This window comes from Ambystoma mexicanum, chromosome 6q (genome assembly GCF_040938575.1).
Source record: "Ambystoma mexicanum isolate Mex_15411 chromosome 6q, UKY_AmexF1_1, whole genome shotgun sequence".
Lineage (NCBI taxonomy): Eukaryota > Metazoa > Chordata > Amphibia > Caudata > Ambystomatidae > Ambystoma > Ambystoma mexicanum.
In genome coordinates this window covers 778,510,878-778,528,738 of record NC_090937.1, presented here as the reverse complement: position 1 = coordinate 778,528,738, position 17,861 = coordinate 778,510,878, and positions in this window count along the sequence as shown.

Genomic DNA, 17,861 nt, shown 5'->3' with positions numbered 1-17,861 from the left:
TACAATGGTCCTCTGGAACCTTTACATGCCAGTTTGTCAGTAGGTGACTTTGAATTCCTCCATGTGTGTTCTAGATTGCAGCCTGTCCTTTTAAGGGAGGCCAGTTCGTCATCTAACAATTTGTTGTTGATTTTGTTGAGGATTTTTGTTCTTTTCTGTTTCTTTGAAGCAATAATATCCACTGGCTTAGTGATTTCTTTTTTCAGTTTTTCTAGAAGGAGGGAGGGGTTATTTTTGGCATTATTGTTGTTTCTGGATGGTATGAAATTTTGTTTCAACATTTTGTTTGGCTACTTTATTCATTCGTCGGCTAAAAACACTGTGTTTTTGGTTGTCCTTTTTGGGTAGGTTATTCATGTAATGGTTGTGAATCTCCCATTCATTTAGTAGCAGGTGGTCATCAGATCATGACAGTTGCACGTGTGTGGTATGTTTGAGGTCTAGATTGAATAAAAAGATGATGCCAATGACATGCCCATCTTTGTGTATGTTTGTTAATCCAGGGGTCGAAATCCAGATTATACATGGTCTGGATGAAGAGTTTGGAATTTTGACTATCTGGTTGGTTGAGAAATAGGTTAATATTACCCATTGAAAGGATTTTGCACTGGTGTGTATACTAGCCAGTAGCTCTGACCAGTCCTGGGAAAAGGAGGGGTTGGAACCTGGAGATGGGTAGAGCATAATAATTGTCATGAAGATGTTAACTTTGATGTACCATTTGCACGCTAGTTTTGAAAACTATGAGAGGGAGAGGTGTCAGCCTAGGAAATCTTTTGTCTCTTTGGGTAGGCAAGGGATATATTTCTCCTCCTCTTATATTAGTTATAGCTGACATTTTTTAATAGCTAGATGGTATTATGGAGTCAAAGACTATTTGGTAATTGTTAGAAAACCATGTTTGTATGATTCCTAATAAATCCACATGGAACTCTTCTATGCATTTTTAATTTATATTTATTTTTGGGAATTTATAGTTTGCCTATAAACAATGTGTTTCAAGGCACAAAAAGATAAGAGGGTGGCGTTTAGGGAAAACAAAAGCAATAACAATCCTACTAGGCCTTGTGATATTCAGATCGTGCAAGTGCATTAATGAGAAGTGCAGGGGAGGGATGTGGGGGGAGTGCCAGTCAGGGTGGAAGGGCCCGTGAGAAAAGAGCCAGGGAAAGCAGAGAGTACAGGGGAAGGAAAGCCCACAAGCTAAGTGCAAGGTAAGGGGCTGGAAGGGCTACAAGGGTGCAGGTCCAGCCAGGCTAGTGCAGGGGGAGGGGCCCGGAAGGGCAAGTGCAGGTTGAGGGGGCGTGTCAGGGGAGACCCAGTGCAGGGGTAGACTGGATTAGTGGGGCCTGGTGCCTGTAAGAATCTGAAGGAACCAGGCAGCCAGCCAAGAGGCAGACTGGGACATTAGGAGAGGGAAGGAAGAAGAGAAAAGGAAGGTTTTGAGAAGCTTCTGGAACCTGAGAAGATCCGGCTCAATTCTGAGAGGGGCAGGAAGGGTATTCCAGAGGGAGACACCTGCGGATGAGAGGGATCTACCCCCCCACTCTCTGCTTTGAAAAGCGTCTGATCTGCAGAGAGTTGGAGCTAGACGACAGAAGGGCTCTAAGCAGGGAGGTATTTAGGGAGAGAGAGTTGGATGTAACAGGGTCCCGGGCCCCAGAAAGCCTTGTGGATGATGCAGAGGGTCTTGAACTTGATCCGTGCCAGTAGAGAGATTTCAGGTCTGGAGAGATGCGGCCCCTGAGCTTGAGGCCAAGGATAAGCCTTGCAGTCCTGTTTTGGATTAGTTGAAGCGGGCGAAGGGAGGAGTTCCGCAGATCGAGGAAGAGGCTGTTGAGCTGTTGGGCTGTTGAAGTAGTCCAGCCTGGAGAGGACCAGAGCTGTGGAGACGTTGAGCTTCTGGGGGAAGGTGAAGAAAGGGAGAATGCCACTGAGGAGGCGGTGCGGCTGAAAGTCGGCCTTCTTGTCAAGGTCTGTGATGTGAGGAGAGAAGGAGGGAGAGGAATCGAAGATGACACCAAGGTTTTTTGTCTCACAGGAGGATGAGAGGAGGTGGCCCATGGAGGGCATCCAGAGTGTGGGAGGGAAAGAGGGAGCAGGGGTCCCAATGAGAAGGATCTCTGTCTTACTGGCATTAAGGCAGAGATCGTTAGCAGTGCACCATGCCTGAATAGCAGACAGAAAGTCAGAAATGAGAGAGGAAGAGGAGGATGAAGCAGATGGAAATCTGAAGGAGAGCTGCGTGTCATCTGTATAACACTGGAAGTTAGGAGAGAAGGTGGAGATCAAATGGGCTAGAGGAGCAAGGTAGATGTTGAAAAGCCAAGGCAAGAGGATAGAGCCCTGAGGGACACCGCAGGTGGATAGTGAGATGGTGGAGAGAAAAGGGCCGAGAGGAAGGCGGTGAACCAGTCCAGAGCCAGGTCTGTGATGCCAATGGTATCACAGAGCCGATTTATCAGGGTGGCATGGTTGACTGTATCAAAGGCATAGGAAAGCTCAAGAAGGATGAAAACGGAAGGAGAGCAGGAATCGAGATTAGAGAGCAAGTCTTCACGTGTGTTCAGGGGAGCAGTTTTGGTGCTTCTGGAAGCTCTGAAGCAAGACTGGTGGTTGTGGAGACAACCAACAGATTCAGTGTGGTGAATAAACTGGGGGATGGCTAGCTTCTTGAAGAGTTTGCTCAGGAAGGGGGTAATGGAGATAGGACGGTAGTTTGCTGGACACGAAGAGTTGGCAGAAGGCTTTTTGAGGCGGGTGCACATGGGAGTGCTTGAGTAATGAGGGGAAGGAACCAGTGACAAAGGAGTGATTGCAGAAATTGGCCAAGACTGGAGCAAGGGAGTGTCATGATCGCTGCTTCCAAAAGGTCAGGGTTTTCCCAACTCCCTTGGAAGCAGATCCATAACCCAGGTTCCGAGTGCCAACCAGTCCCAATTGGGACCTTTTGGACCCAGTCCTGGCGCCAGTGGCACCAGGCTCATAAATATGCCCAGTCCCAGCGCTGGAAGCGCCGGGCTCATAATGCTTGGGTGGACTTACCTGCAGCAGACCATGCTGCTTAGTTGCCTGCCAGTTGAGTCTCTGATCCTCTTCTCTTTGGAACTACTTTTCCTGTTGGGTGGGGCAGGAGCCACTCCCTAGATTCAGAACACTGGAACTCTTCTGGAAAGCAGGAACTCTTTTCTTAGGCGTGGCTGTGGAAGGAGACACCTAGGCACTACAGGAGGCTATTTAAACCACACCCGATGGATGAATCTTGCTTTGCGTTATTCTGCATCCTCAGCAGCAGAACGCTCATCGTGTCTTCTGCATCTGATCCTAGGCCTAAGGAAAAAGGCTTACCATTCTGAATCCAGTCTTCAGCAACACCTATAAAGACAAGAAAGAACAGGTTAGCATTACGGTCTTCAGTGACAGCTCTTCACTTACCTGGTCCATCGACTGTCACCAACGCCTCGCGCTGCATTCCGGCATCTGAAAGACAAAGGCTTACCTACTCTTCGTGCGCTCAGGAGGTCTTCACACTGCATTCCGGCATCTGAAAGACAAAAGCTTACCAACTCTTCGCACGCTCCGGAGGCCTTCGGCGCTGCATCCCGCATCTGAAAGACAAAACAAGGTGCGTTTAAAGACATTGGGGAACTTTAATACTCACGTGCCATTACTCCTTTCCACATCTAACCCAGTGGGTATTCCGGCACCCTGCAGCCGCCCCGAACTTGTACCTGCAAAATAAAAAGACAGTTAGAGCGCATCGTGAAGCAGGCAACAAGCGCTTACTTACGTGCTTCCAGGCGCTTCTATTCATCACACGGGCTCCATCTTCAACTCACTTCAGCCCGCCATCCGCCATCGCCGGAACCCTGCAAGACAAGAGACATCATTACTAAAGACTTTAAAGACATTAGAATTACTCGAAACTCACCGTTCGTGCAGTAAACGACGGACAGCAGTCCTCTGAAGTCAAGAGGCCTGCTCCCCTTATCCAGTGAAGAAACTGGTTACAGCACCCTGCCTCGAGGCAGATGGAGAGCAGGGCGTTCACTTACCTAAGACATCTTACCCTTCGAGCCAGACATACAGTGCACAGAGGTCCAGCCCAAAGAGCCAGCCGTGTGTTACACATCACCTTTGAAGATACGGTATACGCCCAGTCAAGACCGGCGCCTCTACGGGAATCAGGTGAGCGTTACAGAACGCAAAGCCTACCACAAAACTCCCGTCCAGGCGCTATGGAAACCTCGGATACCGACCAGCTAGCCAAGTTACTTGGGGAACTAAGGGCAGAAGTGCATGCAGCCCGTCAGGAAACGAACGCTCTAAGAAGGGAACTGATTATTTCCAAGGAGCGAACAGATGATCTCGCTAGACAATTGCTACAGTCACAAGCCGGACAGACCCCGTTACCCGCATCTGGGGGAAATCTTCCTTCTACATCCTCTATGAATCCAGTGCAGATCAACCTACCTGGGAATGTACCTCTGGCTCCGCCCGAACGATTTTCTGGTGACCCAAAGAGGTTTGCAGTATTTATCAATCAGTGCCGGTTGCATTTCTTATGCCGGCCAGCAGCCTTTCCAACTGATCAAGCTAAAGTAGCTTTCGTGCTTTCGTACCTTAGTGGCAATGCGGCAGACTGGTCGATCCCTCTAGTAAATCAAGATGATCCGGTCCTCCATGATTTTCAAGCTTTTCAGCTCAGTATGGAAAAACTGTTCGCAAGACATTCACAGAGGCAGGCCTTGGACAATGAGCTTCTTTCGTTGCGACAAGGTAATCAAGACCTTTTGGCTTATATTGCGTCTTTCAACAGACTGATAGTGGAAACTCACTGGCCTGAGGACAAAAGGATTACGCTGTTTTATAGAGGTCTACGCGGAGAGCTCAAAGATGTGTTAGCCCAAGTAGTAAATCCCCCACAAGATTGTTCGGACTATATAGACTTAGTCGTTCAAATAGATCACAGACTGCAGAACAGGAAGGCCGATCGTTCCAAGTTTGATGCTCGAGTATTTTCCAAGCCGCCAACTCCTTCCAAAGGAGTAGACTCCGGGGAACCCATGCAAAAAGGGGGTCTGAAAGGTCCTCTAACACAAAAGGAGCGGGAAAGGAGAAAACAGTTGCAATTATGCCTCTATTGCAGAAACTCAGGGCACTTTCTTCGAGACTGTCCGGTGAAACCTGCCAAGAAGGCAGTAGGAGCTGCAGTTACCAAAGTTACAAACTCTGAGCAGGGAAACGACCTCGCCCGACAAGAATGGAGGTCCTCTTGCCGAGCGTGAAAACCAGTTCCGTGACCTCGCATTTCGTGATACCTATGGTCCTCATTAGCCCTGATATTCCGGATCGATTACATGCAATTGAAGCTTACGTCGACAGCGGTGCCATCGGCAATTATGTGGATCATGAAATGGTTTTGAGGATGAATCTAACTCTTTGTCCCAAGGCTGTAAAGGACGTCATTACTACGGTGGATGGTACGGAGGTAGCCTCCGGGCCAGTAACGCATACCACTCAAGAAGTGACGCTAGTAAGTCAAGATGGACACCATGAGAAGATCGTGTTCGATGTGATCAAGGCCCCTCAGTTTCAGATTATTCTAGGAATACCTTGGTTAGAGAAACACAATCCTCTGATCGATTGGCGAGCAAGAACGGTCCAGTTTCCAGAATGTGTCTCTACTTGTCACCCTCCACCTGGTGTTGCACTGGCAGCAATTTATTCAGAGACTCCCCAGTTACCTCCCGAATACCTAGAATACCAAGATGTTTTCCGGAAGGATCAGGCTAACTCTCTACCTCCTCATAAGTCTTATGACTGCCAGATCGACCTGATACCTGGATCTACTCCTCCTTGTAGTAGAATTTATGCCCTCACCGAGCCTGAGAACCTTCACCTTCGACAATACCTGGATCAATACCTGGCAAATGGGTTTATTCGTCCTTCCAAGTCCCCTGCTTCTTCAGCTTTGTTCTTCGTTCCAAAAAAGGAAGGAGACCTTAGAACTTGTATAGATTATCGCTCCCTGAACCAGATCACCGTTAACAATAGATATCCGTTACCTTTGATCCCTGAACTCCTGGACCAAGTCAGAAAAGCATGCATATATACAAAGCTGGATCTTAGAGGAGCTTACCACTTGGTACGAGTAAAAGAGGGCGATGAATGGAAGACGGCCTTCCGCACCAAGTATGGGCTATTTGAATATCAGGTCATGCCCTTCGGACTTTGTAATGCCCCGGCCGCCTTTCAATATTTTATGAACGATGTCCTCAGAGAGCTCATAGATGTGTGTGTTGTTGTTTACATTGACGACATCCTCGTTTATTCTTCATCGGAATCTGAACATCGGAAACACGTGAAAATGGTCCTCGAAAGATTGCGTCAACACAAACTTTTCGCTAAGTTGGAAAAATGTGTTTTCAACGTGACTGAAGTTGAATTCTTGGGATTCATATTATCACCTGGCGGAGTGCGTATGGATTCAAAGAAGGTCGATGCAGTTCTCAAATGGCCATCACCATCCTCCGTAAAAGGTGTGCAAAGCATGTTAGGCTTCGCTAACTTTTACCGCAGGTTTATCCCCGAATTCTCTCGAATAGTCCAGCCCATCACTGCCTTGTTAAAGAAAAACAAACGTTTTGAATGGTCTACCGAGGCGGAACAAGCTTTCCAGGATTTGAAGACTAAATTTATCTCTGCACCAATCTTAAAACACCCTCGCCCCGAACTCCCCTACATCGTGGAAACTGATGCTTCAAGCCTTGCCATGGGGGCAATTCTATCACAAAAGGACCCGGTAACCAATCAGTTGCATCCCGTGGCATTTTGGTCCCGCAAATTCTCGCCTCCTGAAATCAATTACACGATTACTGACAAGGAACTTCTGGCTATCAAGTCTGCCTTTAAGGCTTGGCGGCATTATCTGCTGGGGGCCCGACACACCGTTACTGTGATTACGGATCACCGAAACCTGCAATATTTGAAAACCGCAAAAGCCCAATCCTCTAGACAACTCCGTTGGGCATTATTCTTTGCCGAGTTTGACTTCATAATTACCTATCGACCTGGTACAAAAAACGGTAAAGCTGATGCCCTTTCTCGGATGGGAGTGGAAGAACACTTGATCAACCCTAAACCTGTACCAATCATTCCCGAACAAAGAATTCTGGGTGTAATCGCCACAGAATCCATAGAGGAAGTTAAGGATAAAGCCAGGCAACTTGTAACTCCAGCAGACATACAGAATTGGCATCTGCAGGGAAAGGACTTTGCAGTAAAGGACAACTTATTGTATTTCCAAGAACGATTATACCTACCCAGCACAGATTTACAGAAAAAAGTAATCTCTTGTTATCACGATTCTTTAATGGAAGGACATCCCGGTATAGCCAAGACCGCAGAAAAGATCAAGCGCTACTTCTGGTGGCCGTCTTGGAAAAAAGATATCAGAGACTTTATAATGTCCTGTGGAGTATGCGCCCAAAACAAGAGTCAAAAGGAAAGACCAGCAGGCCTCTTACGCCCTATTGACATCCCACCTCGCCCTTGGCATACGCTTTCTATGGACTTCATCACCGATCTACCTCCATGCTCCGGATACAATACGATTCTAGTAATCGTGGACTTATTCTCCAAGATGGCGCATTTCATTCCGCTCAAAGGCTTGCCAACAGCAGCAACTCTGGCCCGAGAATTTCTCGAAAACATCGTCCGACTGCACGGTTTTCCTTCAGTTCTAATTTCGGATCGAGGTAGTCAATTTATTTCTCATTTTTGGCGAAGTTGCTGTCGGTCGGCTCAAATTGATGTGAGACTATCGACCAGTCACCACCCTCAGACCGACGGACAAACCGAGAGGACCAATCAAACTCTGGAACAGTATTTACGCTGCATGCTGCAACAAACTGAAAACTGAAAAAACTTGGAAAGACATTCTTTGGATAGCCGAATATGCCTACAATAACTCTGTCCATTCGGGAACTGGGAAAACCCCGTTTTTTCTTTTGTACGGCAGTCACCCTCGAACCTCGGAGTTGGATCCCCTCCAAGATCTTGAAACACCAGCAGTAGACTACCTGCATTCTACAATCACCCAAGCCTTTAAAGAAGCTGTTTCTCACCTTCAAAGGGCTAAAGAACAATACAAGAAAGGAGCAGATCAACATCGGAAGGAAGCCCCTCAATATCAAGTAGGGGATCAAGTCTGGTTATCCACCAAATATCTACCTCTAAAAGGGCCACGCACATTCAACCCAAGATACCTTGGTCCCTATTCCATCACTACCATAGTAAACCCAGTAGCGGTCAAGTTGGACTTGCCCCCGCACATGAAGATACATCCGGTCTTCCACGTCTCTCTATTAAAACCCGTGCAACCTCAAACCCGACTAACCAAATCTCCAAAACCTATCCTAGTTGATGGAGAACTCGAGTTTGAAGTCAAAAGCATTCTGGACTCCAAGATCTCCAAATCTAAACTATTCTACCTAATTGACTGGAAAGGCTACGGCCCCCAAGAGAGATCCTGGGAACCTGCTGAATATGTCCACGCTCCTCGCCTAATCAAAAGATTTCACCGAACATTTCCTGACAAGCCAAAACCCCCGGAGAAGCCCGGTTTGGGAGGGGCCTTGAGGGGGGGTACTGTCATGATCTCTGCTTCCAAAAGGTCAGGGTTTTCCCAACTCCCTTGGAAGCAGATCCATAACCCAGGTTCCGAGTGCCAACCAGTCCCAATTGGGACCTTTTGGACCCAGTCCTGGCGCCAGTGGCACCAGGCTCATAAATATGCCCAGTCCCAGCGCTGGAAGCGCCGGGCTCATAATGCTTGGGTGGACTTACCTGCAGCAGACCATGCTGCTTACTTGCCTGCCAGTTGAGTCTCTGATCCTCTTCTGTTTGGAACTACTTTTCCTGTTGGGTGGGGCAGGAGCCACTCCCTAGATTCAGAACACTGGAACTCTTCTGGAAAGCAGGAACTCTTTTCTTAGGCGTGGCTGTGGAAGGAGACACCTAAGCACTACAGGAGGCTATTTAAACCACACCCGATGGATGAATCTTGCTTTGCGTTATTCTGCATCCTCAGCAGCAGAACGCTCATCGTGTCTTCTGCATCTGATCCTGGGCCTAAGGAAAAAGGCTTACCATTCTGAATCCAGTCTTCAGCAACACCTATAAAGACAAGAAAGAACAGGTTAGCATTACGGTCTTCAGTGACAGCTCTTCACTTACCTGGTCCATCGGCTGTCACCAACGCCTCGCGCTGCATTCCGGCATCTGAAAGACAAAGGCTTACCTACTCTTCGTGCGCTCAGGAGGTCTTCACACTGCATTCCGGCATCTGAAAGACAAAAGCTTACCAACTCTTTGCACGCTCCGGAGGCCTTCGGCGCTGCATCCCGCATCTGAAAGACAAAACAAGGTGCGTTTAAAGACATTGGGGAACTTTAATACTCACGTGCCATTACTCCTTTCCACATCCAACCCAGTGGGTATTCCGGCACCCTGCAGCCGCCCCGAACTTGTACCTGCAAAATAAAAAGACAGTTAGAGCGCATCGTGAAGCAGGCAACAAGCGCTTACTTACGTGCTTCCAGGCGCTTCTATTCATCACACGGGCTCCATCTTCAACTCACTTCAGCCCGCCATCCGCCATCGCCGGAACCCTGCAAAACAAGAGACATCATTACTAAAGACTTTAAAGACATTAGAATTACTCGAAACTCACCGTTCGTGCAGTAAACGACGGACAGCAGTCCTCTGAAGTCAAGAGGCCTGCTCCCCTTATCCAGTGAAGAAACTGGTTACAGCACCCTGCCTCGAGGCAGATGGAGAGCACGGCGTTCACTTACCTAAGACATCTTACCCTTCGAGCCAGACATACAGTGCACAGAGGTCCAGCCCAAAGAGCCAGCCGTGTGTTACACATCACCTTTGAAGATACGGTATACGCCCAGTCAAGACCGGCGCCTCTACGGGAATCAGGTGAGCGTTACAGGGAGACAATGTTGTCCGTGTAGTTCTGGGGGAGCACCTGTTTGGATGGGACTTTCATAGAGCGGACCTGTCGAGAAACCTCATCAGGTGTTATGGGAGAGAAAGAGGAGAGTAGGAAGGGAGGGCACATGGGAGCCAAAGGAAGCCTGAGATCAGGTAAGGGAGAAGGAGAGTGCAGACAAGATGTCTTAAGTTTTAGAAATGAAGTGAGATGGCAGAGAAGTGCTGAGGGACAGGTAAGGCATAGGAGAAGTGGTGACTGCAGTTGGGTTGGTGAGTTCCTTGCAGATTTTAAAAACTTCAGCCAAGTTGTTAGTGCCTGCAGAGATGCAGGCTTGGATATGGGCCCTCTTCTTCAAGCAGATGGAAAGTCTGTATTGCTTTTGGAGCAGGTGGCAGGCCAGTTTGTCAGAGGATGTGCTCAAAATATGGCACTTCCTCTCAGCTGCTCTGCAGTTGCATTTCAGAACAGCCAGGCCAGAGTCATACAAGGAGTTACACATAGAGGCAGGTTTAATGCGGATCCTCATGATAGGGGCAAGGATGTCCAGAGTGTTAGAGATGGAGAGTTGAAGGTTAGTAAGGACTGTGTCAGTGTGAGAGTCATTAGCAGGAGTAGTAGTGGGAGTGAAGGTGACAGCAAAAGCAGCAACTGACACTCACTTCATAAGTTGAATGACAGAGAAGGAGGCTGGCAGTGCAGGTGGGGGCTAAGCCGGGGGACCCACGAAGTTCAGGTGAGAGGACAGGAGAGCATGATCAGACCAGGAGAGAGGAGTAATGAGAGGGTTGGCGATGGGGGTGTCTGAATAGATGAGGTCATCCAAGGTGTGTCCGACTGAGTGCGTCGTCGAACCGGAGGGAAGAATGGGCAGGGAAAGAGAGTCAAATGGTTGCAGAAGAGCCCAGAGGCCGCATCAGGGGAATCGAGGTGAATATTGAAGTCTCTGAGGATGAGAAGCTTGGAGGAGGAGGAGGCCAGGAAAGAGGAAGTGAGGTAAGCCCATTCTGAGATGGAGTGGGAGACCTGGCCAGGGGGCCTGTAGATGGTGGCCAGAGTCAGAAAGAGGCCAGGGGAGACACCAAGTCTGCAGACAAGGCATTCCAAAGAGGAGTAGGCCTGTGTGGGTATGATAGTAGCAGGGACCCACTCAGGGAAGATCAGGGCCACTCCACCAACGGGCTGGTTAGAGACGATCTTGTAACCCTCAGAGAGGAGAGTCAAAATACGTGACAGAGCCGGCAGTGAACTACGTCGCAGTGAGAGTGAGGACATCTAGGTGAAGGTCTTCAGTGAGTTGGCAGGTGTCAGAGGAGTGTTTGATGGCAGAGCAGGAGTTGAGGGTAGCTAAGTGGAGCACGTTGCCACTTTTGATGTTCTTCCGAGGAGGGGTACAGGAGTGGGGTACACCCGTTGGAGGTGGCAGTGGGGTCAGAGGGGTGGCAGAAAGGGGAGTGGCAGGAGAGGGGAGCAAGTTGATGAGAGATGGAATACACCTATTAAGAAGGAAGGGGTTGGGTTGAGAGCCCTGAAACATGACAGTGCCATTTATGTAGACATTAATGATGAACCTAGAGGACAGGAAGAATAGCTCCCAATGGGTTCCACCATTAATGGGAGAGGAAGAGAAAGGGTAGAGCATGGAGACCATAAGGGGACTCCAAAGGTCTGGCGTAGGAACGACAAAGAGGATGCTGATGAAAGTCTGCCTGGAAGAAGCATTGACATTGGTGTCAGCAATGTGCAGGCATGGATTGGAGACCAGGAGATCCTTCTTGAACATTTTCCTTCCAGACATCGACAGAGAAAAAGGATTGGAATAGAATTGCGATTATAGAACATAGGGCAGATTGAGAGCACCACTGAGGGAGATGCGTAGAGAAGGAAGGGGGGAGAGAGGGAGAGAGAGCGGAAACTACAGCGCATGACACCAACTGCAACCACAGCAATGCAACAATGTAGAGTTAAGTGCACAGTAAAACGCCAAGGTTACATCATAAATCAGAAAGCATGACACCTAGAGGCGAGTTATCGGGACAGGGGGAAGAACCTAGGGAGGGGGATAGAGGGGAAAAGCCTAATTATTAAACATTGGCAGACATTGTTTGCATTTATGATGTCTAATCTACTATTACAGGTGCCCATTTTCTGAGATGTTAATTCTCATTCTAGGGAGACATTGTGGGTTTGTGGGGGTTTAGTCTGATAGCTGGAGTAGGATTTTGTATACCCTTAGTAGCCTTCCAGGGTTGTGTGCATTCCAACTTGGAGTAGTGCTCTGAGGGTTCCCTGGATTGTTGGCATTGATTGATTTGCCATGTTGGTTAGGGGTAAGGCTCTCTCTGAGGGTTAAGGGTCAGGTGGAGGTACTTACAGTTCTTGAGTAATCCGATGTGTTTCGATAGTCTGTCATCAATAATATACCATATACATATAATGAAACACACTTATCAAGAAAAGATGTTGTAAAGAATTGTGATATGTCGTGAGGAGTCAATTTGCAACATTTTTACAACCTGTGTAAACAAAGTATTCAGGTAAATTGGAAAATATATGCAATCTGCAAGTACAGCGATTCACAAAGGGTATTGTGGCGAATCCCAGGATGTCATCACTGCTTCCAGAGGGGGCGCCCTGTACCATGAGCTCAGGGAGGTGAGGCAGCTACCCCAAAGAGCCCCTTGGGGTGGTACTCAGCCCTTCATCAGGACTCTGTCGCAACCTCTGTGATTCTCTCTCTCTCTCTATTCTTCCCTCTGGCCCGACTCACTCTGCAGAGCACACCCTGGAAGTTCTGATCTCCTCAGACCTCCACTCTCTAACTCTCTCACCACTCCTCTCTCTTGGAGTGATCACTTTCTCCTTTCTTCCCACCTCTCTCTCTCTCTTCCCCACAGGTCAAGCCGACTCCAGCACTGCCACCTACCTTCTCGGTCATCCGAACGATGAAACGCATGTCAGTGGAGGCTTTCGCCGCTACTTTCTCTCCTTCTCCTGCACCTTTGGCTGACTCACATCCTGACATAGGCCTCTCTAACCTTCATCTCTCTATCTCTAACACTCTGGATGTCCTTGCCCCTGTCATGAGGATCTGCTTGAAGCCCAAATCCAAGTGCAACTCTTGGTACGATTCTAACTCGCTGCCCTTAAATGCAAGTGTAGGGCGGTGGAGAGGAAATGGAGGGCATTGGGTACACCCCATGACAAACTGGCCTGCCACCTGCTCCAAAGGCAGTACAGACTCTCTGTCCTCTATAAGAAGAGATCCTACATCCAAGCCCACATCTCCGCGGCATCTAACAACTCGGCTGTACTTTTCAAAATCTGCAAGGAGATGGCCAATCTTGCTGCAGTCTCTACCTCTCCTGTTCCTTCGCAGGCCCTATTCACGGCCTTGGCCTCTCATTTCACTACTAAAACTCAGGACTTCCTGTCCACCCTCTCTTCCTCTACCTCCTCTTCCTCCTCCTCTACAACACCTGGCCTGTCTGAGGTCGTATCTCCTCCTTACCTCTGTTCACCCCTGACAATGTTTCTAGACAAGTCCGATCTATGAAAGTCTTGTCAAAGCAAGTTCTCCCCTGGTCATCCAGAACCATCAAGGACCACATTGACACCCTTACCCCAACCTTGGCCGATTCCTGCAATCACTCCTTTGCCACTGGAACTATCACCTGCCCCTTAAGCACTCTCTTGTGCACCCCCTTCTAAAGAAGCCATTGGACGATCCTTCCTCTCCGGCTAACTATCGTCCGATCTCATCACTCCTTTCCTGGGCAAACTCTTGGAAAAGCTGGCCATCTCCCAGCTTAATCTACATACTGAATCTGTTGGTTGCCTCCACGACCACCAGTCTGGCTTCAGAGCTGCCAGAAGCTCAGAAACTGCCTCCTCAACACCTGTGAAGACTTGCTCTCCAATCTTGACTGTAATCTACCTTCTGTCCTCATTCTCCTCGGTCGATCCTCTGCTTTTGACACGGTCGACCATGTCATCCTGCTCAATGGCCTCCGCTACAACCTTGGTATTACTCATCAGACCCTGGCCTTATTGACCTCCTTTCTCACTGACCGACCATCTCAGGTCCAACTGGGGTCTTTCCTCTCTTCTATCTCTCTCTCTACTTGTGGTGTTCCCCAGGGGTATAACCTCTCTCCCTGGCTCTTCAACCACTACCTGGCATCTCTTGCCCACCGCATAGCTACTTTCTTCTCCAATTTTCATTGTTATGTGGTTGACATTTGGCTCTCTTTCAGGCTCCCCTCCACCACCTCTGCTTCTTCTCTCATACCAGACTGTCTAGCCGCAATTCAGGAATGAATGCCAGCAATGATCTCTGCATTAGTGCCAGTAAGACGGAGATCCTCCTCATTGGGACACCCGCTCCCTCCTTTCCTCTCTCCCGCTGGCCTCCCACTCTGGGCCCCCTTCCTGCTCCTACGTGTGAGGCTAAGAACCTTGGTGTCATCTTCGACTCCACCCTCTCTTTCGCTCCTCACATCTCTGACGTCAAACTATCAGCTGCACCTCCTCAGAGGTATTCTTCCTTTTCTCACTTTCCCCCAGAAGCTCACTGTCTCCAGAACTCTGGTTCTCTCTAGGCTGGACTATTGCAACAGCCTCTTTCAAAATCTTCCCGCCTCTACTCTTCGACCTTTACAACTTTTGCAAAACAGAATGGCAAGACTTGTTCTTGGCCTCAAGCCCACTGAAATCACCTCGCTGGCTCCCTGTGGCTGCAAAGATCAAGTTCAAGACCCTCTGCATTGTCCACAATGATTTCTGGGGCCTGGGACCACTCTACCTCCCTTCTCGATCTATCCGCTCATCCACCTCCAACTCTCTAAAGGTCAGACGCTTCTCCAAGCAGAGAGTTGGGGGCATATCTATCTCCTTGTCTGGGGCCTCACTCTGGAATAGCCTCCCTGCCTCTTTCAAACTTGAGCAGAACCACCTCCGGTTCCGGAAGCAACTCAAGACCTTCCTTTTTGCTTACGCTTGCTCTCTTCCTCTCCCCTGCTGATGCACCTGACTGCTCCGCGCACTGGTCACCTGATCACCCTCTGAACTTGGGCCCAGACTCCTGCATGTTCAGTTGCCCTTGCACTGCCTGCGGGCTCGCCAGCACTTAAGGATCTATATATGCAACTTTACAGTCCCTTCTCTCTGCAATTATGAGCCACCCGCTGGCTGCACTTGTGAGTTAATTGCACTTCCCCCTTCCGCTCCCCCTTGGCACTTCTCCCCTTCCCTCTTCCCTGCACTTGTATGATCTGAATCACACAAGGCCTAGTAAGATTGTTATTTTGTCCACCCTTTGTTTCCCCCTCCTTGTCTTGTCATGCCTAGAAACGCCTGTGTTCAGGCGCGTTATAAATGCCACATCAAAACATAACATATATCATATCATGGGAGTGAAAACCTCCTTTGGGACCAGTGACGATTATTGATAAGATATGATATGCTGTGGCATTTATAACGTGCTAAAACGAGTACTGAGACGAGGAAGATCACTGAGGAGTTACAACATTAGAACTCAATCAGTACTTGGACGAGGATGAGATGCAGAGCAATACAGAGTACCTACGGGACCCACTGTGCCGATTCTAGTGGTTCTCAACAGCTGATTGGAAGAAGCCACATTAAAAGCAAATAAGGACTTGACAAGATGTCAAGCCTGCGTTGAAGGGGCAAATCTGGGAACCAAATGTAGCATGATACCACTAGAGACCCACTGTGTGAGTCTGGGATCTGCACCCACGTAAAGTGAACTGTGCAAGTGACAGTTACTAAATACAGTACTTGGCAGACAAGCAAACCAAATCTGTAGTTGATACCATAGTTTGAGGAGTGCATCCAAGCTATTCTCTTTTGTCACAGTACATGGTGGGAGGAAACCAGTTCTGCCAACCAGGGTCAAGGACCCCACCACAGCTTGGCAAGTGCATCCAAGCTATTCTCTTTCATCGCAGTGCCTGGTGGAAGGAGACCAGGTCTGCCAACCAGGGTCAAGGACCCACCACAGCTTGGGGAGTGCATCTAGGTTATTCTCCTTCATTGCAGTATCTGGTGGGAGGAACCAGGTCTGCCAATCAGGATCAGGGACCCATAGACAGAAAAGGAAGCATGAGAAAGGCCAACAAGGGAACAAGGTTTTCCCCAACAATTGTTTGAACTTTGAAAAAAAAGGCCTGTTTTTCATGATGAAAGGAACCAGGTACACCGGGAATGGAGGTTTCCCCAACAAATCGTTGAACCTTTGCAAAAAAGCTGAACAAGGCTGGGGAAGGGAGCTATTCCCCAGCACTTTAGGATTTGAACTGTCTTTTGCCTAGGGGAAGCAAGCCACCCTTTTCGGTTAGAAAGACCGTCTTTTCATTTAATTGAAACGTAGAATGTTAGGGACAGAGTTAGGATTCTGAAATTGGACATTGGGACTGTTGCTTTGAACATTCTGACACTAGTTATTTTGATTTATGCAGGGAAACCTCTCTTACAGTTAGGGCGAGATAGTGTTTTCTTTTCATTTTTGCACTTGAATAAAAGTGTCTAATAATCACTATGACCCCTCCATGACAGAGTCTTACTTCTGCACCCTTACCCTATCCACACATGCTCAAGGCATGCTGTGCCTACGCTTAACACGCACATTTCATACAAAGGAAAGTAGCAGCGGTGTGTGTCAGGCACATTTCTCAGAGAGGTGCACTTAGAAATGAGCTTGCTCTACCACAGGCATTCCCTGGTGTGGCCTGGAAAAGGGGCATTGTCCAGGTTGCACGAGGGCTTTTCTGACGACTGCCTTCCTTGTAAGGCTTGTACTGAAACACCTGTGAATTTTTGCATTTCATCCCCTAATAGAAATCCAAATGCAAAGCATGCATTTCACAGTGCTATAGGTGGGGTGAGAAATCGAGGTGGGGAGGAATGAGGGGGTGTGACCTAAATTATGGGCAAGGCCTGAAGTGTCCCCAACACAGGACGATAAAAAAAGAAAGGTTGTTGGATGACTCTGTTTTTTTATTGTCTCGTGCTGGGGATTCACTGAAGCCCTGCCGCTGACAAGCCAGTGTCGAATTGCACGGTGCTGTTTCATTAGTGCTCAGTTCATTTTGTTTCATTCAAAAGACTGTGTCAAGCAGTCAATTACATGAAACCAGCAGATCCTGCAACTACGAAATAGCATATTGCTATATGACACTGGCTTATCATCAGCAGGGCTCCATCAGGGCTTGGGTTCGAATCCTCAGCAAGGGACAATAACAACACTTGCTTTTATTTATTGTCCCATCCTAGGGATTTCAACCCAAGTCCTGCCCCTGACAAACCAGTGTTGTGGCGCACTGTGCTATTTCATAGGTGCACAATTTCTTCTGTTTTATACAATAGACTGCTTGACACATAAAGCCTGTTATGGGCTCTATATGTCAAGCGGTCTATGAACGAAACAAACCAAATCCACCACCTAAGTAATAGCGCAGTGCAACTAGACACTGGCTACCCACTGGGTTTCAAATCCCATCCACAGAACGAAAAAAAAGTGTTTGTCGGGCTGTCTGGGCTAGTGTGAGCCAGTGATAGAAGTGTAACAAAAAAAGTAGTGGAACTGTGACTCTGGTGGGGGACAGAGTAGGAAGTAAAGGAGCAATGTGCAACACATGTTTCAAGGGTTGGTGCCATGGTGGTTGACAGCCAATTGAGTTTAAATAGATTTCAGTTGAGCTGTAACTGATTTCCGGTGGTAAAGTGGAGAAGTGTGCTTCAACTTCCTAAGAAAAGTTCCAGAATGGTGAACATGGTTGTAAAAAGTAGTGGAGCTGTTAATAGTAAAAAATAAAAGTAGTGGAACAATGCT